The sequence below is a fragment of the Oncorhynchus mykiss genome, chromosome 2 (assembly GCF_013265735.2).
Source record: "Oncorhynchus mykiss isolate Arlee chromosome 2, USDA_OmykA_1.1, whole genome shotgun sequence".
Classification (NCBI taxonomy): domain Eukaryota; kingdom Metazoa; phylum Chordata; class Actinopteri; order Salmoniformes; family Salmonidae; genus Oncorhynchus; species Oncorhynchus mykiss.
The window spans coordinates 35,307,592-35,324,907 of record NC_048566.1 but is presented as its reverse complement, the minus strand read 5'-3'; the positions used below and the strand labels follow the sequence as shown (position 1 = coordinate 35,324,907).

Genomic DNA, 17,316 nt, shown 5'->3' with positions numbered 1-17,316 from the left:
GCCACCAACAACAAAGGGAGGATAGAGGCCTATACAGCTGCCTATCTTTTACAGAGGATTATGGTTTCGTTTGGCTTGACAAGGCTGGCTGCCTAGAGCGGTAGGAAGAGGGAGTGGACCAAAACCAGTATAGTGGGAGGAGTGGTCAGGGGCTGGCTGGGTCTGTGTGTGTGTATGTGTATGTGTATATATTATATGTGCGAGTGTTAAGGGAAGGGTGTGGGGACGGGGCAGACAGAGAGCAAAGAGAGAAAGGGGGAGGTCCGATGGCGACTGCGGCTATTGTCCCATTCTGACTGACACACTGGGCTGAAAGGCACTTCCAAGGGGAAGGGGTCCACCGGGCCTGACAGACAGGGGCTCGGACCAAATCACGAGAATGGTGCTCTGAAAGACAATGAGAGAGGTAGGTGGTTAAGAAGTTGTTACGATTTAAATCCTATAAACAATCCATTCTTGCTGCTAGCATCTTTCCCAACTAAACTAACTGTTTACCACAAATGATGCACAGCCGGAACAAAACAGTTTGTTTGTTTTCAGCTAAACAGAGCAAGGAGGATTCAGGCATAACAGGGGCTCCAATATGGACGCCTTCGTCGACAGACCACTGAAAGCAACCGAGGAGCGGAAAGAAACAAGCTCATAGAAACTGAAGGGAATCAAGTTCAAAAGCAGTGGTCGTTCTAGCGCTAGGTACTACTACTACGACTACCTCCTCAGACAGACCATAGAACGCTCGTGGGTCGTTAAACGGTCCTGCTACTTGTGCTCACGTAACCCTCCGTCCTTGCGATGGCCGTTGGAGAATACCCGACACGTCGGCACTCATGGATCAATTAGTGCTCATTAAAGACGCCAGCCTCAGACTAACTCTAATCCTAATCCCACATGGAGAGCCCGGGGATTGGCAGAATGGTAGAGAGATACAGAAAACAGGATGAGAGTCAACGGACAAGAGTGTGTGTGTGTGTATATAATAATGCTATATGTAGCAGGGTTTCTGATAGCTGGCTTTTGGCCGTAATAAAAAATAATAATAAATTGAAACACTGATAAATGAAATTACTGAATTGTCCCCCCCCCCCAAAAAATAACTTGGCATGCTCTTTAGCCTACTCATTGATGGTAAAACATTTGACCAGTCATGTTTATTGGTCTATGGGTTAACTTTCATAATTCGTAGAATTAAATTGTATCATACGCACAACATACAGATACAGCCTTTTAGTGGAACATCTGTTAAGTAGCACTTAAGCCCAATCATTGCACAAAATGTCTTAATGCAACCTGTTAAATAGTTTTTGGCAACAATTAAAAATATATATTTTATACACACACGGTCAAAAGGTTTTTTTTTTTATGTACATTGTAGAATAATAGTGAAGACATCAAAACTATAAACACATATAGAAGAATCATGTAGTAACCAAAAAAAAAAAAAAGTGTTAAACGAATCTAAATCTATTTTATATTTGAGATTCTTCAAAGTAGCCACCTTTTGCCTTGGTAACAGCTTTGCACACTCTTGGCATTCTCTCAACCAGCTTCACAACATTCTTCAAGGAGTTCCCACAGATGCTGAGCACTTTTTGGCTGCTTTTCCTTCACTCTGCAGTCCGACTCAATCCCAAACCATCTCAATTTGGTTTAGGTAGGGAAATTGTGAATGCCAGGTCATCTGATGAAGCACTCCATCACTCTCCTTGATAAAATAGCCCTTGCAACCTGGGAGGCGTGTTTTGTGTCATGTGTCATTGTCCTGTTGAAAAACAAACGATAGCTCAAACCAGATCGGATGGCATATCACTGCAGAATACTGTGGTAGCCATGCTGGTTAAATGTGCCTTGAATTCTAAATAAATCAGACTGTCACCAGCAAAGCACCACCACACCTCCACCTCCATGCTTCACGGTGGAAACCACACATGCAGAGATCATCCGTTCACCCCCACCACGTCTCACAAAGACATGGCGGTTGAAACCTCCAGTGTCAGAGTAAGTACAGTACCAGACACGGCAGTTGGAAACAAAAATCTCAAATTTGGACTCATCAGACCAAAAGGACAGATTTCCACCGGTCTAATGTCCATTGATCATGTGTCTTGGCCCAAGCAAGTTTCTTTCTTATTGGTATCCTTTAGTAATGGTCTCTTAGCTGCAATTCAACCATGAAGGCCTGTTTCAAGCAGTCTCTGAACAGTTGATGTTGAGGTGTGTGTTACTTGAACTCTGAAGCATTTATTAGGGCTGCAATTTCTGAGGCTGGTAAATCTAATGAACTTATCCTCTGCAGCAGAGGTAACTCTTGGTCTTCCATTCCTGTGGCGGTCCTCGTGAGAGCCAGTTTCATCATAGCGCTTGGTTTTTGCGACTGCAGTTCTTGAAGTTCTTGAAATTGTCCGTATCGACTGACCTTCATGTCTTAAAGTAACGATGGACTGTCATTTCTCTTTGCTTTTATGAGCTGTTGCCATGATATGAACTTGGTCTTTTACCAAATAGGGCCATCTTCTGTATACACCCCCAAACCTTGGTCACAACAACTGATTGGCTCAAATGCATTAAGGAAATAAAGGAAATAAATTCCACCCTGTTAACTGAAATGCATTGCAGGGGACTACCTCATCAAGCTGGTTGAGAGAATGCCCAGAGTGTATAAAGTTGTCAAGGCACAGGGTGGCTATTTGAAGAACATCAAATATATGTATATATTTTTTGGTTACTACATGATTCCATATGTGCCATTTCATAGTTGATGTCTTCACTATTATTCACTACTGTTAATATACACCATTAGAAAATAGTAAAAATAAAATACAAAAACTCTTGAATGAGTGGGTGTTCTAAAACATTTGACCGGGAGTGGGTGGGGGGGGGGCGTACGTATATGCACTTTTTAAAAAAAAGATCATCAACTGGTAATTGAAGCTCGCTTCCCATTCAAATGCATAGGCAACGGAAGGCAGGCTTCATCAGCGCATCACACACCACTTTGCAATGAGCTGGAGGAAGTATGTATTTTGAAAATGTATGAGAATGTATGCATTCGGAAAGTTCAGACCCCTCGACTTTTTCCAAATTCTATTACAGCATTATAAAAAAGTGACATTTTTCCCCCCTAATTTCACACACAATACCCCATAAATGACAGTGAAAACAGGATTTTAACGATCCTTGATGAAAGAGTGGGGCGAAGGTTCACCTTCCAACAGGACAACGACCCTAAGCACACAGCCAAGACAACGCAGGAGTGGCTTCGGGACAAGTCTCTGAATGTCCAGCCAGAGCCCGGACTTGAATGTTGTTTTTGCTTTGTCATTATGGGGTATTGTGTGTAGATTGGGGGGGGAAACAATAAAAATTAAAAATGAATAAGGCTGTAATATCATAAAATGTGTAAAAGTGTAAAGGGGTCTGAATCCTTTCCGAATGCACCGTAATTGCTTAAATCCTGAACATTTTACTACATATGAGGCATGTTTTAGCTTGCTTTAAAGTAGCCTAGACAAAATCTGACCATATCCGTGGAGGAAATTATTTTATACATTGAAATTAGTAGCCTATTTCTCTCATGTGCTATTGGTCATCAACCATGTTTCATTGTCTGGTAGCCAAATGCACAATCGCACGTTGTCTTCACTAATAATGTTAAAGGGGGGGAAAAAATAGGTTTATCAAATTTTTAAAACTAAACGTTCTCATCCGTTGCATCAGATTCATTACTTTTTAACATTGTTCTATGTAGCCTAGGATTTAGGATCCATCACCCCACAACTGTCCCAGAGTCTGTTTGGGCTATTTCTTTCGACAAGCTGACCAATGAAATAGGTCAACTTTTGTACTATGGTGGATGGTAGATTGAGCCTATATCAAAAGGCAGCACATCCATAAGTCTAGGGGAAGCTGAGCTTTCCTTAAATAAATACATTTAATTGCCAAAATTATGTAGCCTTATTACCATACTCCTCTCCAGAAATAAAATAATTCAAAATAGGCTACTAAAGTATGATTTGGCCACAGAGGATCATTAGCTGAACCGAGCCTTAAAAAACAATTTGTTGGTCGTTTTAAAATCGCATTGCCTACAGTCGGAAGGAGGGCCAGCCCGCCCAATTTTGTCAGTGCGTGCTGCAAATACCAAATAGATAATTTCAGATCAAATGTTTCATCATATGCGACAAATACAGCAGGTGTAGGACTTCATCTTGAAATTATTACTCACGTGCCCTTTAACCAACAATGCAGAGTTTCAAAAAAGTATGAAAAATGATTGTTGAGTTGCGACAGTCAGTGAAAGGTAGGAGCCCAGCCAGGGATATCACAATATTTCAAAATACAAATTGAGGGAAAATAGTGTGGAAAGCAAATGGCCTAATGCTGTAAAGACAATGAAAAGACTAAGCTGTTTTTTAGTTGAGCGAACAACAATAGACCCATAGCCTAATCTTATTGGTACCAGCAGAGAGCATCAGCCATATCCCTGGTGAGTGTGCACCATGAATATTCACTCTCATTGTTGGGTCACTGCCACTTAAGTTTTTGGTAAATCTTCCAGTTTAGATGGATGTCATATTTATACACTGCTCAAAAAAATAAAGGGAACACTAAAATAACACATTCTAGATCTGAATGAATATTCTTATTAAATACTTTTTTCTTTACATAGTTGAATGTGCTGACAACAAAATCACACAAAAATGATCAATGGAAATCAAATGTATCAACCCATGGAGGTCTGGATTTGGAGTCACACTCAAAATTAAAAAGTGGAAAACCACACTACAGGCTGATCCAACTTTGATGTAATGTCCTTAAAACAAGTCAAAATGAGGCTCAGTAGTGTGTGTGGCCTCCACGTGCCTGTATGACCTCCCTACAACGCCTGTGCATGCTCCTGATGAGGTGGCGGATGGTCTCCTGAGGGATCCCCTCCCAGACCTGGACTAAAGCATTCGCCAACTCCTGGACAGTCTGTGGTGCGAGGAGCGAGACATGATGTCCCAGATGTGCTCAATTGGATTCAGGTCTGGGGAACGGGCGGGCCAGTCCATAGCATCAATGCCTTCCTCTTGCAGGAACTGCTGACACACTCCAGCCACATGAGGTCTAGCATTGTCTTGCATTAGGAGGAACCCAGGGCCAATCGCACCAGCATATGGTCTCACAAGGGGTCTGAGGATCTCATTTCGGTACCTAATGGCAGTCAGGCTACCTCTGGCGAGCACATGGAGGGCTGTGCGGCCCCCCCAAAGAAATGCCACCCCACACCATGACTGACCCACCGCCAAACCGGTCATGCTGGAGGATGTTGCAGGCAGCAGAACGTTCTCCACGGCGTCTCCAGACTCTGTCACGTCCGTCACATGTGCTCAGTGTGAACCTGCTTTCATCTGTGAAGAGCACAGGGCGCCTGTGGCAAATTTGCCAATCTTGGTGTTCTCTGGCAAATGCCAAACGTCCTGCACGGTGTTGGGCTGTAAGCACAACCCCACCCTGTGGATGTCGGGCACTCATACCACCCTCATGGAGTCTGTTTCTGACCGTTTGAGCAGACATGCACATTTGTGGCCTGCTGGAGGTCATTTTGCAGGGCTCTGGCAGTGCTCCTCCTTGCACAAAGGCGGAGGTAGCGGTCCTGCTGCTGGGTTGTTGCCCTCCTACGGCCTCCTCCACGTCTCCTGATGTACTGGCCTGTCTCCTGGTAGCGCCTCCAAGCTCTGGACACTACGCTGACAGACACAGCAAACCTTCTTGCCACAGCTCGCATTGATGTGCCATCCTGGATGAGCTGCACTACCTGAGCCACTTGTGTGTGTTGTAGACTCCGTCTCATGCTACCACTAGAGTGAAAGCACCGCCAGCATTCAAAAGTGACCAAAACATCAGCCAGGAAGCATAGGAACTGAGAAGTGGTCTGTGGTCCCCACCTGCAGAACCACTCCCTTATTGAGGGTGTCTTGCTAATTGCCTATAATTTCCACCTGTTGTCTATTCCATTTGCACAACAGCATGTGAAATTTATTGTCAGTGTTTCTTCCTAAGTGGACAGTTTGATTTCACAGAAGTGTGATTGACTTGGAGTTATATTGTGTTGTTTAAGTGTTCCCTTTATTTTTTGAGCAGTATATATATATATATATATAACATTTTAAAAATTCCCCAGGACCCTGTCTTTCAAATAATTCGTAAAAATCCAAATAACTTCACTGATCTTCATTGTAAAAGGGTTTAAACGCTGTTTCCCATGCGTGTTCAGTGAACCATAAACAATTGATGAACATGCACCTGTGGAACGGTCATTAAGACAAGACCAGCTTTCAGAGGGTGGGCAAATAAGGTCACAATTATTAAAAACTTAGGACTTCCTAAACTTCCTACTGACTCTGAAAAACACCAAAAGAAAGATGCCCAGGGTCCCTGCTCATCCGCATGAACATGCCTTAGGCATGCTGCAAGGAGGCATGAGAACTGCAGATGTGGCCAGGGCAATAAATTGCCATGTCCGTACTGTGAGACGCCTAAGACAGAGCTACAGGGAGACTGGACGGACAGCTAATCATCCTCGAATTGGCAGACCACGTGTAACACCTGCACAGGATCGGTACAGCATCATCAGACTGAGCTTGTTGTCATTGCAGGCAATCTCAACGCTGTTCGTTACAGGGAAGACATCCGCCTCCCTCATGTGGTACCCTTCCTTGCAGGCTCATCCTGACATGACAATGCCATCAGCCATACTGCTCGTTCTGTGCGTGCTTTCCTGTAAGACAGGAATGTCAGTGTTCTGCCATGGCCAGCGGAGAGCCCGGATCTCAATCCCATTGAGCACATCTGGGACCTGTTGGATCGGAGGGTGAGGGCTAGGTGCCTTGGTGGAAGAGTGGGGTAACATGTCACAGCAAGAACCGGCAAATCTGGTGCAGTCCATGAGGAGGAGATGCACTGCAGTACTTAATGCAGCTGGTGGCCACACCAGATACTGACTGTTACTTTTGATTTTGACCCCCCCCCCCTTCCCCTTTGTTCAGGGACACATTATTCAATTTCTATTAGTCACATGTCTGTGGAACTTGTTCAGTTTGTCTCTCAGTTGTTGAATCTTATGTTCATACAAATATTTACACGTTAAGTTTGCTGAAAATAAAACGCAGTTGACAGTGAGATTACTTTTCTTTTGCTGTGATATATATATATATATATATATTTCTGCTAATGTCTCCAGTCATATCAAGTGCATGAAATAGGTTTCCCATGCAAAGAAAAAAAAAAAAAAAATGATTCGATATAGCTAAGGCCTCTACACCATACGCGCTCAGCCACACATTGAGCAGTCAGTTATATTATTAGCCTAAATGACTATCCAGTCACATTACGAATAGTAGGCTCTCTTACATAAGTCTGCAAATGCGATGACGCATGGAATGCTTTATTATAATGTTACATTTTGATGGTGAAAATGTGCTTCTCCAAACTTGAAACTCATGCTCTGTGTATGCATAAGCCAGTGATTTTTGTTCGTTTCTCATCTTATTGGCTGAGGAAAAGTAAATGTGGACAGTTATTCTAACATCTTCAAATTGCACAGTAAGGACACACGTCCTTGCATCCTCAATTAATATTCCCTGTTAAGATTATTATTAATATTACCATATTCTAAATATGATTGTCATTCTGAGCACCGTGGGTGGTCGCCCTAATCAGGTTAATGCATATGGGTTTGGTACATTTCTCAAATTTCTGGTAAATTAACGTGCTGCTGGTCAAAATGTCCGGCGCCACATTTTCATAACGGAAACCCTGATATGGGAGTGTGTGTGATCTGCAACTGTGAGCACATCAGTTTCAACAGCTCGCCCCCTTACCCCGCCTTTTCAGCTTCAATACTCCTTAATCCACAGTCAAGTCACCTCATACTCAGAGGAAACAAGTTTATTAAACACAGAGAGAAATGGAAAGACAAGAGAGTGCGAGCACAAAAGGAGTCTGCGAAATGAGGAGATTCTGGACAGGAAGAAGAGAGCTAGAAAGGGGGAGTGAGGAGAGGAAGAAGAGTTATTGTTTTTGCAACTAGAAATATGAGCAGATGGAAGGTTGAACTTCTCAGGTCAGTCCTCTCAAATAAGTGGCCAGCAGCATCATATAGACAGCAACCATATAGGTGTAGTGGCTATATCCTTAGAACAAACATGACTTTACTATGGTTTAAATGCATACTATACCACCGTATGTCCAATGTCTACTGCAGTTTCACAGGTGTTTACATGAATAAAATCAGCTGATCAACAGGGTCTGTATAGTATCATTCCAGCCAGGTTAAGGCTCTCTCGGGCTGTACCGACTTGAAATGGGATGTAGGGTTGCTGCCTGGGATATAGTGTAGAAGAACAACTTGGCAGATGGCACCTCTTGACAAAGCCAGGGCCTTGCCTTCTTAGCATGCATATAAAAAGAGCCAGTGACTTGATTTAGATGCCCCTGTTCCTTAGGCTATGTGATGTTATGTGAGGGAATCTGAGAATGACAAGAGGAGAGGGAGAGAGGAAGCAGAGAGCAGGCCCATGGCAAGTGGCTAGTTTCGTTTTTTCCCCTTGTCTCACCAGAGTTCAATCCAGGCTACATTCCCTCTCGAGTCTCGACATTTGATAGTCAAAGAGGTAGAACTGGCATGACAAGCTCATGCAGGCCCGAGTCAGCCAAAACAAACATCTTCCCTCCGGTGTGCTTTCACCTCCTCACATCGCCCCTCTTCAGTCTGTGCAGCACACGCTTTAGGCTGAGTGATGGCAGCTATGAAAGATTACAGGTCAGATATGGGACAATCCTTTTCTGCCTGGCGCCATAAATTTTACATGTATACTGTATGTACACATGCATACTCGCACACACTGGAATGGATGCGAGAATAGTAGTCAGCGAGGGGGCCGAGGGAAGAGAGAGAAATGGGGAGGTGGGAAAGGGGGGCAAAGGGAGAGCGAAAAGTATGCAAAATGTATATAGAAATCTGTCAGTGTGGCTGGTTATTCAGGATCCCACGCATGCGTGGCCCATAGCTAGGCAGCCAGCCGGTCCGGCACAGGGGACCCACTGAGAGACAGGCAGTCCCGGGGAGGGGAGCAGTCAGCCAGCTCAACAGACTGCTGGGAAATATAGGACGACGCGCCACCCCCCTCCAGCAAAAAACAAAGACAAGGCAGAGCATTAGGAGAGGAGAAGAGAGTGGAGGAAAGTGGAAATATGTAGCCAAGTACTTGAAAACATCTGGTGTGCATCTGTCCCAAAGGAGAGCTGCAGAGCAGCAGCGGGGGTGTAAGAGTGGGAGGAAGAGGACGGGTAGAAACAGTTGATAGGCCTTGCGTTAGAGTCTGCCGCCTGTGAATCAAAGCCTTAACCCGCCCGCCGGAGCAGAGCGGGATGCCAGACACAAAGAGAAGGGTGAGGAGAGATGCCATTTTCGGCTGATTAGGGGAAAGCGTACTATAGCCATCCATCTATCGATACATTCATACATCAGCTGTGCAAGATTGTGCTCTCCAGCTTTAACCTTGTGTTCTCTGTAGTCTGCAAATCTGCTCCAATATAGCTTTGGAACTTGGGCAGAAAAGGCCATCAAATCCTTGCACTCTATTCAGAACCATTCAGTTCTACACACTGAAGATAGGCTCCACTGAGAGTCATGTAGACTTCTGCAACGTTTCACCTCAGATTGTCAAAAGAACCTTACCAACATATCACCTGCCGCCAACGTTCCATTACCAAGCAAACTGCCACAAATACTATACCTGTCAAGCCTGTCTGATGAAGTTACTGGTCTGAACAAAGCTAACAGAAAACATGTGAGGGGAAAGAGTAGACGAAACAGCTCTCCCCGTCGGCTCACTACCACTCTCAGGTGTAAGGTGACGACACAACAAGCTATCCGGATTCAATTACTAAACTGATCAACTGAAATCCTTGAGGATGGTTCTTGACTCCTGAGGATGTGATATGACCATTGTGATATAGGCTAGCCTAGGACATGAGAAAACTTAGGCTCCTTCCCAGAGTCTGTGGTATCAACACAAGAAGAGGCTTGAGCCAGACGAGCTTAGTTTGCACTGCCCTTAGCATCAATATGCACCAGAAAATGTGCTCTGTGACAACAGCATTATCTTTACTTGACTGCCAAGACGAGGGAAAACTGTTTATACTTGGATAACCACTTCATTTATAAAGGCCAAGCCTACATTCTAAAAAAATTTAAATCCAAAGTTACAGTAGCTAGCTCTTCCAACTAAACAGGTCCAGGCAATTAAAACATTAGCATACACAGTGTGAAAAAGTGTCAGCATATTAATGAGGGCTAGCGCCCTTGTCATAGCAACCCACGGCAACACACTGGCCATTCATTGTCAGTGCAGCTGGTACATGTCTCTTTAGCTGCTCCCTCAGGTCTGAGTCCACTGGGACAGGCAGAAGAAGAAGAAGAAGAAAATCTCTATAGCTTCTTCTGGTTCTCCTTCACTGTCTGCTGCTGCTTGGGTAGTTACTAGTTTGAGTAGTTTCCATAGTGCAGAGTTAATTTGTGGCTCGAGCACACCACACACCTCTGGGACAGCCCTCATTGCAACCGTGATGACAAGCTGCACGGCTCAGTAGCTAAGCAATGACAACCATAGGGACCAACCAGAAAAAACTGAGGATAACCACGTAAACATATAACAAAAACAGCACTGAGAGTCACACAGACACATGAACGGCGAATGTGTTGCCTTTCCACCGCTACTATCATTCCAGAGTTCTGGGCAGAAAACAAATAGATGGCAGCCTGGGACAGATTCAACATCATTGTTAGATTGTGTTGGGGCAAAATGTAACGTCTTGCCCTGGTTGGACAGAAAGGGAACAGGGTCAGCAATGGATCCAACAAATAGGAAGGCTAACACTAATGAAACAGCCACAAGTATCAACAGGAACTGACATAACAGGTTGCCTTATCACCTGGGGCAAGTGAACTGAGTAGTCGTGCAAGTTGAACCTGCTCTGTGGTTGTTCTGTTGGGAAGGTGGTTTTCAGTATAAACTGTCACACAACATAAAACTGTGTGGTTCTTTCATTATGTTCAAACGAAAGGTTGCAAGTTCAAATCCCCGAGCTGACAAGGTACAAATCTGTCATTCTGCCCCTGAACAGGCAGTTAACCCACTGTTCCTAGGCCATCATTGAAAATAAGAATTTGTTCTTAACTGACATGCCTAGTTAAATAAAAGGTAAAATAAAATAAATACTGGATGCAGAGACATAAAAATGGTCTCCATGAGTTCATCTGACTCTGGGGAAGTAGATGAAGGGCTTTGTTGCGAAAATAATGAAGGGTCGCTTTAAAACAAAAGTGTCCTATACCTGTTGAAATTAATTTAATGATCACACTGGTTGGCTGCTTGTGTAAACAATGTTTGTATGTTGTTAAAATCCTGTTTTTGCATGTTTAGCATCAAACTGTAGGCATCAAAGCCCAAATGGGTGAAGCATGTCATTGCAGTCTCATCCACAAACAGAGACACCTCCAAGTATCACATTGCATGCATGTCTGTACAGAACAGAGCTCAGTACGTTTTTTATGTTCTGGAACATTAAATTGATCATAAACGGTGCTGTACTGAACAACCAGTTGAAAAACAGGGAGGGGTTGGGTTGTGGGTTCAGGAACGCTGTCAGCATGGCCACTGCCCTTTAAATACATAACTTATTGCTTCAAGTCACACCCTCCAAAACAGGAGCAAACGTACCGCAATGTCTGTTCAAGAACGTTTTGGGGAAACGTGTCGTTCACGTACAAACAGTTATGCGACGTAGCAAACGTTCAAGCGAACTGAACGCACCAGAACAGGATTTCAAAAACTCAGCCTTGGGGTCCCTCATAGGTGCACGTTTTGGGTTTTGCCCTAGCACTACACAGCTGATTCAAATAATCAATGAGTGATGCATTGGTTATTTGAAATCAGCTGTGTAGTGCTAGGGAAGGACCAAGTTTGGAAACCCTGTGACAGAAAATAGGATCTAGCTGTTCAGCAGACGTCTGCGTTGGTAAGGTCAGGCTCTTATCCCATAAACACCGTGGTCTAATGTTAGAGCCAGAATCCACTCAGTCAACCTGCCAGCTCTTGTGACGAGGTCTTTGTGGCCATTTTTCCTCACTCTGGTAACTATTTAAAAACAGAGAGGAGAGTAGGGAGGAAGGTTTGCCCAGCTCAAATGATGCTGCCCAAAGCAAACGGATTACAGAACAGGTGTACACCTTCAACAGATGGCGAACGGCCATGGCTGGGCAAATATAGAACGCAAAAAGACTTGATTACACAAACCACTGTTGTTTAAGTTACATTCACTCCCTCCTAATCCTGTTTGCAGAGGGGCTGCTAGATGGATCTAACTGTACACAGGACACTCCTAAACCTTGAGTATACAAGTCTTCCATCATAGCTGGTTGATTTTATAAATACGGGCACTTTTGGATGTTAAATGTTTTTTAAATGAAACCAACTGCTTTTTATCTCTGAATATTTTCTTCACTGTCTGGAAACAAGATCTAGTAGTGGCTGAGACCATACAATTTAAAATACTTTTTTTTTTTGATTGGTTTCCACAAATACCCGAGGGTTAATGTCATTACTAGCACATCAAAAAATGTGCTATTTTAGTTAAAGAAAATTACAGAAATTGTGCCTAAGGGTTTATATAACATTTTAAAATAAAATGAGTTTTTCACCATTTAGAAGTTGATTACATGTATTTATTTATCATTGTCATGTCTAAATGTCCATATAGGCCTTGATGATACTCAGAAAGATGCATTTACCACATTAAAATCGTAATATTTTACATTATTTTATGAATTATCTTAATAAGCATATAAGGTTCACATATGGCAAAAGTAATCTATATCAATTCTAATTAATACATCTTTGCCTCATATGTACTGTAACAGTAATGACACTGGTGGAAGTGCCATTTCATGAAAAATACCATTAAACATTTTAAATGTCACAGTTGTACATGTTTAATTTTGTTGAAGATATAGAACAGACCATTCGTTCCGATTCATCCCAAAAGGTGTTTGATGGGGGTTGAGGTCAGGGCTCTGAAGGCCAGTCAAGTTCTTCCACACCAATCTCGACAAACCCTTTCTATATGGACCTCGCTTTGTGCACGGGGGTATTGTCATGCTGAAACAGGAAAGGGCCTTCTCCAAACTGTTGCCACAATGTTGGAAGCACAAAATTGTCTAGAATGTCATTGTATGCTGGAGCGTTAAGATTTCCCTTCACTGGAACTAAGGGGTCTAGCCCGATCCATGAAAAACAGCCCAAGGCCATTATTCCTCCTCCACCAAACTTTGAAGCTGGCACTATGCATGGGGCAGGTATCGTTTCAAGCATCCGCCAGATTCGTCTGTCGGAATGCCAGAAGGTGAAGCATGATTCATCACTCCAGAGAACGTGTTCCCACTGCTCCAGTGTCACTGCTCCAGTGTCCAATGGCAGCGAGCTTTACACCACTCCAGCCAGCGCTTGGCATTGTGCATGGTGATCTTATCATTGTGCGGGGCTGCTCTGCCACGGAAACCCATTTCATCAAGCTCCCGACAAACAGTTATTGTGCTGACATTGCTTCCAGAGGCAGTATGGAACCCAGTAATGAGTGTTATAACCGAGGACAGACAATTTTTACAAGCTTCGGCAATCAGCGGTCCCATTCTGTGAAATTGTGTGACCTACCACTTTGCGGTTGAGCCGTTGTTGCTCCTTGATCTTTCCACTTCACAATAACAGCACTTACAGTTGACCGGTGCTGCTATAGCTGGGCATAAATATGATGAACTGAACTGTTGGAAATGGTTGCATCCTTTGACTGTGCCACATTGAAAGTTGTTGAGCTCTTCAGTAAGGGCCATTCTACTGTCAATGTTTGTCCATGGAGATTGCATAGCTGTGTGCTCAATTTTATACACCGTTCAGCAACAGGTGTGGCTGACATAGCAGAATCCACTTTTTTAAGGGATGTCCACATACTTGTGTATATATAGTGTATGTCCTTGTCCTCTCCTTGGTTGATTTAGGGGACATCTCATGGAATAAATAGTCAGTCAGTAATAACCATATTAAGTCACATAAATAGACATCAAAATCCCTCAATCATCCTAACACAATACAAAATATAATGGTCTAATTTAGCAAACGTGTCCAATTTCAACTTAAATTATGATCATATGTCTTTTCAGGTCTTAAGGTTAGTAAAAATGTATGAACTAATACCTTGTCATTACCACCACATTCTTTCCTGAACATCACAGTTCATTATGTGGTGGTAATGACATTTTTACATAAATAGCAGGGATTCTAGCATGCTAACTCCAGTTGAATAGCTAGCATACAATGTATCCTAAATACATAAAATACAAAGGACTACATAATTTGCTTAAATTATAGACTACTTGGTAATGACATTCAATAAAAATATATTCTCAAGTCATATTTACCTCTATTTTTCTATCATTTCCCGGCATCAAAATGTGAATTTCCCTCCATGTGCTCCGCTTGTAACTATTCATATAACGTTACATAGTAACCAAGCACGCACACACTTTTGAAAAAACGTTAATATAATTTGCTTGTCGCGGTGGTAATGACAAAATACTTTAAAAAAATGTTTACACAAAATATTCTTCTAAGAGGTAGCAAATGGTTAATGCACATATGTATATAGTTTTCAGTTGACTTAAAATCCAGACATGTTTTAGTCTTAACTTAAAGTGTGTTTAATAAAATAAAACATTCTTTAAAATCTGACCATGACGGATTTAGCAAATACGTTATTGTAAATAAGAACTTGTTCTTAAATGACTTGCCTGGTTAAATAAATAAAATCACCCAGCTATTCCCTTGGAATAAGAATTCCTTGCTTGGTCACGGACATGAACAGATGCAACAATAGCATGTAGCCTACAGACAGAGACACACACACACACTATGGTGTCCAGTAAACTAATCCGTTTTTACATTATTAGACCATTCAAGTCTTACTTTAGATTTTGTACGAGTCATGATGATGTAACCAAAGACTCCACCATTTCTGGTGTAGCTAACTTACCTGGGCTCGAGCCTTGCCTAAACAACTATTGTTAAAGCGGCCACAAATACTTAACATTTTAGATAGACAACGTTAGCTACGCACCAACTAGCAACTGTGACGGAGAAACAAGCTGTAAAATACGGCAAACTAACGCTAACTCCATTTCATTCTACTTTGCTAGCTTGCTAACGACTAGCTAACTTATTTCATACACTGGTATGATTTGTTAACGTAACGTTAGCTGGCTATCTAGTTAGCATTATTAGCTAGATACACATAAACTGTGGCCAGCTTACCAACTAAATGCAGGAAATTGTGTTTACCAATCCAATCCTGTTGTTCGGGGATAGCGCAATGGTTCCTTTACTAATTTATTCCAGGCAACGGCATTGTTAAACATCACTTTCACAATTCGAGTTGCACCAGGGTTGCGTTTCGAAGTTGAAATGCAGCTTCTTCAGCCACACTTCACATGTAGAATTAGTACAGGAAGTGATGTACACAGATGCTTGCAGTAATGAATAGTATGGTCGGCAGAGACTTTATGAGTTAGTTTAGCGCACGTCCACCCTCTTCGTGCTGTATGCATGTCCTGAATTTCAGCACAACTTGCTAGTTTGGTTTCACAAGAATGAATGCACCGGCAATACAATTGAATGGGGTGACGTTGAGTACAGTGACATAACCATCCTTTTGTGTTATGGCTTACTGAACATAGAACGAGGAAAACACGATATGCTTGACTCGATGAGACATGGCAAAGATAAATTACAGAAATTGTGTTATACAAATTGTTTATTTAGACCTACTACTGTATCTTTCGTACACGTTCTGAGTTGTGCTTTTATGTAATAATTGTACTTGTAAGAATCGATTTTTTACCAAATGGTACACCCAAGCTGTGAGACAAAGTATTCTATTGTAATAGATGTGTTCTAGATTCTAGAATGGTGCATCACTCATCTCTGTTGACAATCAAGTGTAAACAAATTGCAGTCAAAGCCAAAGTACTGACCTTTTGCCATATTTCAACACAAAACATCGTATTTAAAAGGTAAGGAATTATTTTTTCCCACGGTACTTCAGTATTCAAAGTTATGGGACTGGGTAGTTGTTAAATGTAGGTTAAGTTACTGGTCCACTGGCAGCAGTTAAACAAAGGCAATGAAGCGGTTACCAAGATGAATTGCTTTTTCATGATCAATAACATATCTAAAACTAAATATATTTCTGACAAATAACTAACTACATGCCACTAAGGTGATGGATTGATCCTCAAACTGTATGTTTATGGAAAAATAAATAGTTATGGCCATTAGTGATCACAGACTAATTTTGATTTGGTTGTCCAAAGCTTTCTTCAGAATGTCCAAGCTTCCACCTCACCTTCCTCCATTCCATCCCTGGAAGCCCCAGTCCACCTTGGATGCTGTAGTATCAGCAATGTGGCGCAGTCTCTGCCCTGGTCAAAGGATGCTACCAAACCATGATCTGGGACCAATCTTCACCAAGCTGTCACAGGACCTGGAGTCTGCAACCATGCCCCTCTACACCAACTACTTTGACCCAGTCACTGACCACCTGCCCAACAGTTTCACATTGGGACACAAGTGGGTACTATTCCATTTGATATACTTTTACTATCTAAACCAAAATCTTACCATTGATAGTAAATGTCTATCTCCAGAGAGCTTGACTGACTAACAGAAAGCCTTTCTCCCCTTGTGGTGTAAGGCTGAACTTCAACCTGAGGCTGAACTGCTTTGACTCATGGGCAGACCCAGAGAGAGAGAGGGAAAGAGGGAGGGAGAGAAGCCACCATGTCCCCTCTTACGGAGGACCCCGCATCAGTGGTGCCTGCCTGTCTAGACTGACTAGGAACGGAAGGCCAAGCGAGAGTAGAGGATCTATGACCAACAGTCAGTTTATCTATCAAATGTATGGCTACCACTGCAGGTGACCCTGGGCATGTTAGAATGTGTGTCTTGTCACATCATTAGACTTTAAACCAATATATTTCTGTCCGTGTGAAAAATAAAGAGACTATGCATACTTTAATTACATTTTTATGGAAAACTTATTTTTAGAGTACTGTTTTATCAGTTAGTACATTACAGGTACAAACTCTATGCCATTATACTAGCTACAGTCAAGTAAAACATACTTAAGAACCTGCAGAGCACATAAAAAGACCCTCCATTCACTATG

General features: G+C 42.5%; 1 long non-coding RNA gene across 2 annotated transcripts; it reads left to right on the top strand.

Moving 5' to 3' along the window:
* Positions 1 to 225: 225 nt before the first annotated feature.
* On the top strand, positions 226 to 17,166 carry LOC118939540. 2 transcript variants are annotated; one of them, XR_005036529.1, is made up of 3 exons: positions 226 to 406; positions 16,463 to 16,718; positions 16,843 to 17,166. It is a non-coding gene; the product is annotated as an uncharacterized LOC118939540 (long non-coding RNA). The 2 variants fall into 2 exon arrangements; XR_005036528.1 differs by lacking the exon at positions 226 to 406 and having other exon boundaries at positions 16,084 to 16,718.
* The last annotated feature ends 150 nt before the right edge of the window (positions 17,167 to 17,316 follow it).